Source organism: Triticum dicoccoides, chromosome 3B (assembly GCF_002162155.2).
Source record: "Triticum dicoccoides isolate Atlit2015 ecotype Zavitan chromosome 3B, WEW_v2.0, whole genome shotgun sequence".
Taxonomy (NCBI): Eukaryota; Viridiplantae; Streptophyta; class Magnoliopsida; order Poales; family Poaceae; genus Triticum; species Triticum dicoccoides.
Window position 1 is genome coordinate 27354585 of NC_041385.1, and position 9435 is coordinate 27364019.

Here is a 9435-nt window from a genome sequence, read left to right on the forward strand (position 1 = left end):
CTTTATATACGGGGGCAGGGGGGCACCCTAGAGACACAACAATTGATCGTTTGATGTTTTAGCCGTGTGCGGTGCCCCCTTCCACCATAGTCCACCTCGATAATACTGTAGCGGTGCTTAGGCGAATCCCTGCGTCGGTAGAACATCATCATCGTCACCATGCCATCGTGCTGACGATACTCTCCCTCAACACTCGGCTGGATCGGAGTTCGAGGGACGTCATCGGGCTGAACGTGTGCTGAACTCGAAGGTGTCGTACGTTCGCTACTTGATCGGTCGGATCGTGAAGACGTACGACTACATCAACCGCGTTTTGCTAACGCTCCCGCTTACGGTCTACAAGGGTATGTAGACAACACTCTCCCCTCTCGTTGCTATGTATCACCATGATCTTGCGTGTGCGTAGGATTTTTTTTGAAATTACTACGTTCCCCAACAGTGGCATCCGAGATAGGTTTTATGCATAGATGTCATATGCACGAGTAGAACACAAGTGAGTTGTGGGCGATATAAGTCATACTGCTTACCAGCATGTCATACTTTGGTTCAGCAGTATTGTGAGATGAAGCGACCCGGACCAACATTACGCGAGACTGGTTTCACCGCCATGAGCACTAGTTGCTTAAAGGTGACCGGCGGGTGTCTGTCTCTCTCACTATAGTTGAACCGAGTATGGCTACGCCCGGTCCTTGCGAAGGTTAAAACAACACGAACTTGACAAACTATCATTGTGATTTTGATGCATAGGTAAGAACGGTTCTTGCTCAGCCCGTAGCTGCCACGTAAAATTTGCAACAACAAAGTAGAGGACGTCTAACTTGTTTTTGCAGGGCATGTTGTGATGTGATATGGTCAAGACATGATGCTAAATTTTATTGTATGAGATGATCATGTTTTGTAACCGGGTTATCGGCAACTGGCACGAGCCATATGGTTGTCACTTTATTGTATGCAATGCAATCGCCCTGTAGTGCTTTACTTTATCACTAAGCGGTAGCGATAGTCGTAGAAGCATAAGATTGGCGAGACGACAACGATGCTACGATGGAGATCAAGGTGTCGCGCCGGTGACGATGGTGATCATGACGGTGCTTCGGAGATGGAGATCACAAGCACAAGATGATGATGGCCATATCATATCACTTATATTGATTGCATGTGATGTTTATCTTTTATGCATCTTATCTTGCTTTGATTGATGGTAGCATTATAAGATGATCTCTCACTAAATTTCAAGATAAAATTTTTCTCCCTGAGTATGCATCGTTGCCAAAGTTTGTCGTGCCCAGACACCACGTGATGATCGGGTGTGATAAGCTCTACGTCCATCTACAACTGGTGCAAGCCAGTTTTTGCACACGCAGAATACTCAGGTTAAACTTGACGAGCCTAACATATGCAGATATGGCCTCGGAACACTGAGACCGAAAGGTCGAGCGTGAATCATATAGTAGATATGATCAACATAATGATGTTCACCATTGAAAAGTACTCCATTTCACGTGATGATCGGTTATGGTTTAGTTGATTTGGATCACGTGATCACTTAGAGGATTAGAAGGATGTCTATCTAAGTGGGAGTTCTTTAGTAATATGATAAATTGAACTTCAAATTTATCATGAACTTAGTACCTGATAGTATCTTGCTTGTTTATGTTCATTGTAGATAGATGGCCCATGCTGTTGTTCCATTAAATTTTAATGCGTTCCTTGAGAAAGCAAAGTTGAAAGATGATGGTAGCAATTACACGGGCTGGGTCCGTAACTTGAGGATTATCCTCATTGCTGCACAGAGGAATTACGTCCTGGAAGCACCGCTGGGTGCCAGACCTGCTGCAGGAGCAACACCAGATATTGTGAACGTCTGGTAGAGCAAAGCTGATGACTACTCGATAGTTCAGTGTGCCATGCTTTACGGCTTAGAACCGGGACTTCAACGATGTTTTGAACGTCATGGAGCATATGAGATGTTCCAGGAGTTGAAGTTAATATTTCAAGCAAATGCCCGGATTGAGAGATATGAAGTCTCCAATAAGTTCTACAGCTGCAAGATGGAGGAGAATAGTTTTGTCAGTGAGCATATACTCAAAATGTCTGGGTATAATAATCACTTGATTCAACTGGGAGTTAATCTTCCGGATGATAGCGTCATTGACAGAATTCTTCAATCACTGCCACCAAGCTACAAGAGCTTCGTGGTGAACTATAACATGCAAGGGATGGATAAGACGACTCCCGAGCTCTTCGCAATGCTAAAGGCTGCGGAGGTAGAAATCAAAAAGGAGCATCAAGTGTTGATGGTCAACAAGACCACTAATTTCAAGAAGAAGGGCAAAGGGAAGAAGAAGGGGAACTTCAAAAAGAACAGCAAGCAAGTTGCTGCTCCGGAGAAGAAACCCAAGTCTAGACCTAAGCCTGAAACTAAGTGCTTCTATTGCAAGCAGACTGGTCACTGGAAGCGGAACTGCCCCAAGTATTTGGCGGATAAGAAGGATGGCAAGGTGAACAAAGGTATATGTGATATACATGTTATTGATGTGTACCTTACTAGAGCTTGCAGTAGCACCTGGGTATTTGATACTGGTTCTGTTGCTAATATTTGCAACTCGAAATAGGGACTATGGATTAAGCGAACACTGGCAAAGGACGAGGTGACGATGCGTGTGGGAAATGGTTCCAAAGTCGATGTGATCGTGGTCGGCACGCTACCTCTACATCTACCTTCGGGATTAGTATTAGACCTAAATAATTGTTATTTGGTGCCAGCGTTGAGCATGAATATTATATCTGGATCTTGTTTAATGCGAGATGGTTATTCATTTAAATCAGAGAATAATGGTTGTTCTATTTATATGAGTAATATCTTTTATGGTCATGCACCCCTGAAGAGTGGCTATTTTTGATGAATCTCGATAGTAGTAATACACATATTCATAATGTTGAAGTCAAAAGATGCAGAGTTGATAATGATGGTGCAACTTATTTGTGGCACTGCCGTTTAGGTCATATCGGTGTAAAGCGCATGAAGAAACTCCATACTGATGGACTTTTGGAACCACTTGATTATGAATCACTTGGTACTTGCGAACCGTGCCTCATGGGAAAGATGACTAAAACACCGTTCTCCGGAACTATGGAGAGAGCAACAGATTTGTTAGAAATCATACATACAGATGTATGTGCTCCAATGAATATTGAGGCTCGTGGCGGATAACGTTATTTTCTCACCTTCACAGATGATTTAAGCAGATATGGGTATATCTACTTAATGAAACATAAGTCTGAAACATTTGAAAAGTTCAAAGAATTTTAGAGTGAAGTTGAAAATCATCATAACAAGAAAATAAAGTTTCTACGATCTGATCATGGAGGAGAATATTTGAGTTACGAGTTTGGTCTACATTTGAAACAATGCGGAATAGTTTCGCAACTCACGCCACCCGGAACACCACAGCGTAATGGTGTGTCCGAACGTCATAATCGTACTTTACTAGATATGGTACGATCTATGATGTCTCTTACTGATTTACCGCTATCGTTTTGGGGTTATGCTTTAGAGACGGCCACATTCACATTAAATAGGGCACCATCGAAATCCGTTGAGACGACGCCTTATGAACTATGGTTTGGCAAGAAATCAAAGTTGTCGTTTCTTAAAGTTTGGGGCTGCGATGCTTACATGAAAAAACTTCAACCTGATAAGCTCAAACCCAAATCACAGAAATGTGTCTTCATAGGATACCCAAAGGAGACTGTTGGGTACACCTTCTATCACAGACCCGAAGGCAAGACATTCGTTGCCAAAAATGGATCCTTTCTAGAGAAGGAGATTCTCTCGAAAGAAGTGAATGGGAGGAAAGTAGAACTTGATGAGGTAACTGTACCTGCTCCCTTATTGGAAAGTAGTTCATCACAGAAATCGGTTCCTGTGACATCTACACCAATTAGTGAGGAAGTTAATGATGATCATGGAACTTCAGATCAAGTTGTTACTGAACCTCGTAGGTCAAACAGAATAAGATCCACACCAGAGTGGTACGGTAATCCCGTTCTGGAAGTCATGCTACTAGATCATGATGAACCTACGAACTATGAAGAAGCAATGGTGAGCCCAGATTCCTCAAAATGGCTTGAGGCCATGAAATCTGAGATGGGATCCATGTATGAGAACAAAGTATGGACTTTGGTTGACTTTCCCGATGATCGGCAAGCAATTGAGAATAAATGGATCTTCAAGAAGAAGACTGACGCTGATGGTAATGTTATTGTCTACAAAGCTCGACTTGTTGCAAAAGGTTTTCGACAAGTTCAAGGGATTGACTACGATGAGACCTTCTCACCCGTAGCGATGCTTAAGTCTGTCCGAATCATGTTAGCAATTGCCGCATTTTATGATTATGAAATTTGGAAAATGGATGCAAAAACTGCATTCATGAATGGATTTCTGGAAGAAGAGTTGTATATGATACAACCGGAAGGTTTTGTCGATCCAAAGGGAGCTAACAAAGTGTGCAAGCTCCAGCGATTCATTTATGGACTGGTGCAAGCCTCTCGGAGTTGGAATAAACGCTTTGATAGTGTGATCAAAGCATTTGGTTTTGTACAGACTTTTGGAGAAGCCTGTATTTACAAGAAAGTGAGTGGGAGCTCTGTAGCATTTCTGATATTATATGTGGATGACATATTACTGATTGGAAATGATATGGAATTTCTGGATAGCTTAAAGGGATACTTGAATAAGAGTTTTTCAATGAAAGACCTCGGTGAAGCTGCTTACATATTGGGCATTAAGATCTATAGAGATAGATCGAGACGCTTAATTGGACTTTCACAAAGCACATATCTTGACAAAGTTTTGAAGAAGTTCAAAATGGATCAAGCAAAGAAAGGGTTCTTGCCTGTGTTACAAGGTGTCAAGTTGAGTAAGACTCAATGCCCGACCACTGCAGAAGATAGAGAGAAAATGAAAGATGTTCCCTATGCTTCAGCCATAGGCTCTATCATGTATGCAATGCTGTGTACCAGACCTGATGTGTGCCTTGCTATAAGTCTAGCAGGGAGGTACCAAAGTAATCCAGGAGTGGATCACTGGACAGCGGTCAAGAACATCATGAAGTACATGAAAAGGACTAAGGATGTGTTTCTCGTTTATGGAGGTGAAAAAGAACTCATCGTAAATGGTTACGTTGATGCAAGCTTTGACATTGATCCGGACAATTCTAAATCGCAAGCCGGATATGTGTTTACATTGAACGGTGGAGCTGTCAGTTGGTGCAGTTCTAAACAAAGCGTCGTGGCGGGATCTACATGTGAAGCGGAGTACATAGCTGCTTCGGAAGCAGCAAATGAAGGAGTCTGGATATAGGAGTTCATATCCGATCTAGGTATCATACCTAGTGCATCGGGTCCAATGAAAATCTTTTGTGACAATACTGGAGCAATTGCCTTAGCAAAGGAATCCAGATTTCACAATAGAACCAAGCACATCAAGAGACGCTTCAATTCCATCCGGGATCTAGTCCAGGTGGGAGACATAGAAATTTGCAAGATACATACGGATCTGAATGTTGCAGACCCATTGACTAAGCCTCTTCCACGAGCAAAACATGATCAGCACCAAGGCTCCATGGGTGTTAGAATCATTACTGTATAATCTAGATTACTGACTCTAGTGCAAGTGGGAGACTAAAGAAAATATGCCCTAGAGGCAATAATAAAGTTATTATTTATTTCCTTATATCATGATAAATGTTTATTATTCATGCTAGAATTGTATTAACCGGAAACATAATACATGTGTGAATACATAGACAAACAGAGTGTCACTAGTATGCCTCTACTTGACTAGCTCGTTAATCGAAGATGGTTATGTTTCCTAACCATAGACATGAGTTGTCATTTGATCAACGGGATCACATCATTAGGAGAATGATGTGATTGACTTGACCCATTCCGTTAGCATAGCACCCGATCGTTTAGTATGTTGTTGTTGTTTTCTTCATGACTTATACATGTTCCTATGACTATGAGATTATGCAACTCCCGTTTACCGGAAGAACACTTTGTGTGCTACCAAACGTCACAACGTAACTGGGTGATTATAAAGGTGCTCTACATGTGTCTCCGAAGGTACATGTTGGGTTGGCGTATTTCGAGATTAGGATTTGTCACTCCGATTGTCGGAGAGGTATCTCTGGGCCCTCTCGGTAATACACATCACTTAAGCCTTGCAAGCATTGCAACTAATGAGTTAGTTGCGGGATGATGTATTACGAAACGAGTAAAGAGACTTGCCGGTAACGAGATTGAACTAGGTATTGAGATACCGACGATCGATTCTCGGGCAAGTAACATAACGATGACAAAGGGAACAACATATGTTGTTATGCGGTCTGACCGATAAAGATCTTCGTAGAATATGTTGGAGTCAATATGAGCATCCAGGTTCTACTATTGGTTATTGACCGGAGACGTGTCTCGGTCATGTCTACATAGTTCTCGAATCCGTAGGGTCCGCACGCTTAACGTTACGATGACAGTTATATTATGAGTTTATATGTTTTGATGTACCGAAGGTTGTTCGGAGTCTCGGATGTGATCACGGACATGACGAGGAGTCTCGAAATGGTTGAGACATGAAGATTGATATATTGGAAGCCTATGTTTTAATATCGGAAGTGTTCCGGGTGAAATCGGGATTTTACCGGAGTACCGGGAGGTTACCGGAACCCCGCGGGAGATTAATGGGCCTTAGTGGGCCTTTACGGAGAAGAGCAGAGGCGGCCAGGGCTGGGCCGCGTGCCCCTCCCCCCTAGTCTGAATAGGACAAGGAGAGGGGGGCGGCGCCCCCCCCCCCTTCCTTCCTCTCTCCCTCCTCTTTCCCCCTCCCAAGTCCTAATCCAACTAGGAAAGGGGGGAGTCCTACTCCCGGTGGGAGTAGGACTCCTCCCGGCGCGCCTCTCCCCTTGGCCGGCCGCACCCCCCTTTCTCCTTTATATACGGGGGCAGGGGGGCACCCTAGAGACACAACAATTGATCGTTTGATCTTTTAGCCGTGTGCGGTGCCCCCTTCCACCATAGTCCACCTCGATAATACTATAGCGGTGCTTGGGCGAAGCCCTGCATCGGTAGAACATCATCATCGTCACCACGCCGTCGTGCTGACAAAACTCTCCCTCAGCACTCGGCTGGATCGGAGTTCGAGGGACGTCATCAGGCTGAACGTGTGCTGAACTTGAAGGTGCCGTACGTTCGGTACTTGATCGGTCGGATCGTGAAGATGTATGACTACATCAACCGCGTTGTGCTAACGCTTCTGGTTACGGTCTACAAGGGTATGTAGACAACACTCTCCCCTCTCGTTGCTATGCATCACCGTGATCTTGCGTGTGTGTCGGAATTTTTTTGAAATTACTACGTTCCCCAACACATATACATTGGTAAGTTCCCACTCTCGGTCAAAAGTGGAATCAAAGAGAAAGGTGGTGAGTGAGTTTATATACCTGCGTAATCATCAAAGCGTCGATCTCGTTGGTGTAGGTCTTGTACGAAGTCTTGTTTAGGCCTGTGTAGAGTTTGACAACGTCCCACTCGTAAGCTAGGGTGGGGTGTCAAGTAGCATCGCCTTCCTCGCTATAGGCACCCCATGGGCATCTTGGCAACTTTTCCGGGCGCTCCAGCGGGAGGCGCTCCCATATCCAAATGGAAAGGCCCCAGACAAAGCCACCCAGGTTGGACTATCTCCCGTCCTCTAGGTTGCGTCGTCAAGCTGCAAAACATCAAATGAGGATCAGATATAACAAAATGTCATGGACATACTTTCATAGGTAGGCAATGAGATACTCTCTTACCGAACGTTATAGGTAGGCGAGAGATGCGGTCCCCCAACTGTACTCTACATCCCAGTCGGCTAGGAAGAACAGATACGATCAGTTGGCAGAGTTCCCGGAGCTGCCTGGAAACACGACCTCCATGAGAAGATACCACAAGTAGGCCCTCGCGTACCAGTCCACAGTCGCCTCATCGGCGTCTTCAGGGCATGTCTTCCGATGCTCCAAGAGCCAGGGCAACGGTACACCAGATGTACGGTTACCCTTAGCATCGGGGCAGTCGTCGATGAGGGTGGCAACCCACTGCTGCCAGTTGGTTCTCTCCACTCACCCGATGAATGCTTGACCATCGATCGACATGGCAATAATCATCGCCAAATCCTCGAGGGTCGCCGTCATCTCCCCGCATGGGAGATGAAAAGAATGGGTCTCCGGTTGCCACCGGTCAATCAAAGCTGTCAGAGCTGCGTGGAGAAGCGTCGGCGGCTGACGCTTGAACTGCAACACAAAATCCAACAGTCGGGCTCTCTTGAAGTACGGCGTGTAGCGCTCGTCGTAGTCCATATTCCCGGCAACCCCGCGACCCCTCATGCGCAGTGGCTTTTGCATCTGTCAAAAAGTAGACAGCAAGAGTTAGGAACTTATTTTCATCAATCCAAAAACTTTGATCAATATTTCCTTCATATTGCTTACCACTCCGTTCTCTATGAAATGGGCATGATGACCCTTGTCGAATGCGTAGTCAAGCATGAAGTACCGTGGACCGATGTTGTCCGCAAGAGGTGCCCGCCTTAATAAAATTTCATAAACAAAAACATCACAAGCATACATAAACAAAAAATAAAATTTCTTGGTTAAATGAACTAGGGTTCTTCTTAAGCATATTCCTCCAACAACATCTACTACACATGATGGATCACATCATATCAACATGCATCATATCAAAATAAAATCCTCTAACATGCATCATATCATCAAAAAAATTAACAATTTTTTTTTTGAAATAGAGTTGATCTTGAATGTATTTTCTCCAAACAACATCTTCATATCATCATATCAACATGCATCATAAAACAAAACAAGTCCTCCCACATGCATTGCATCATACTTTTTTTAACAAAAAAAATATGAACTAGGGTTCATCTTCACACTAACATATGAACTATTCATTAGAGTTCATATTCAATACCACTAGTTACTAAAGAACTAAGAACTAGAACTACAATCAAGCTAAAACAATCCTAGGTGAAAAAACATTCCAATCTAAGTTCAAAAAAATGAGGGATTTCAAGCAAATAATGCGTCGAATCGGAAGCAAGTTTGCAAAAACTACTTTGAGGGATTGGAGGAGCTTACGTTTCTCTCTTCGGGGCCATCTCGGTCCGCAAAAACGATGAAGAAACAATGAAGATTCAAGGGGAAGAGTGGAGGAGATGAGAGAGGGCGAGAGGGCGAGCGGGAGGAAGAAGAACTACCAAGGAGGGGGGGGGGGTGGGTGGGGAGGGATGACTGGATGAGGATCCCCTGACATACGGTAGGCTGCCGTTCCATCATTGGCACGTTGGCCCGGCTGGAACTTGGCCCACCTGACAGCGGCCCAACGGCA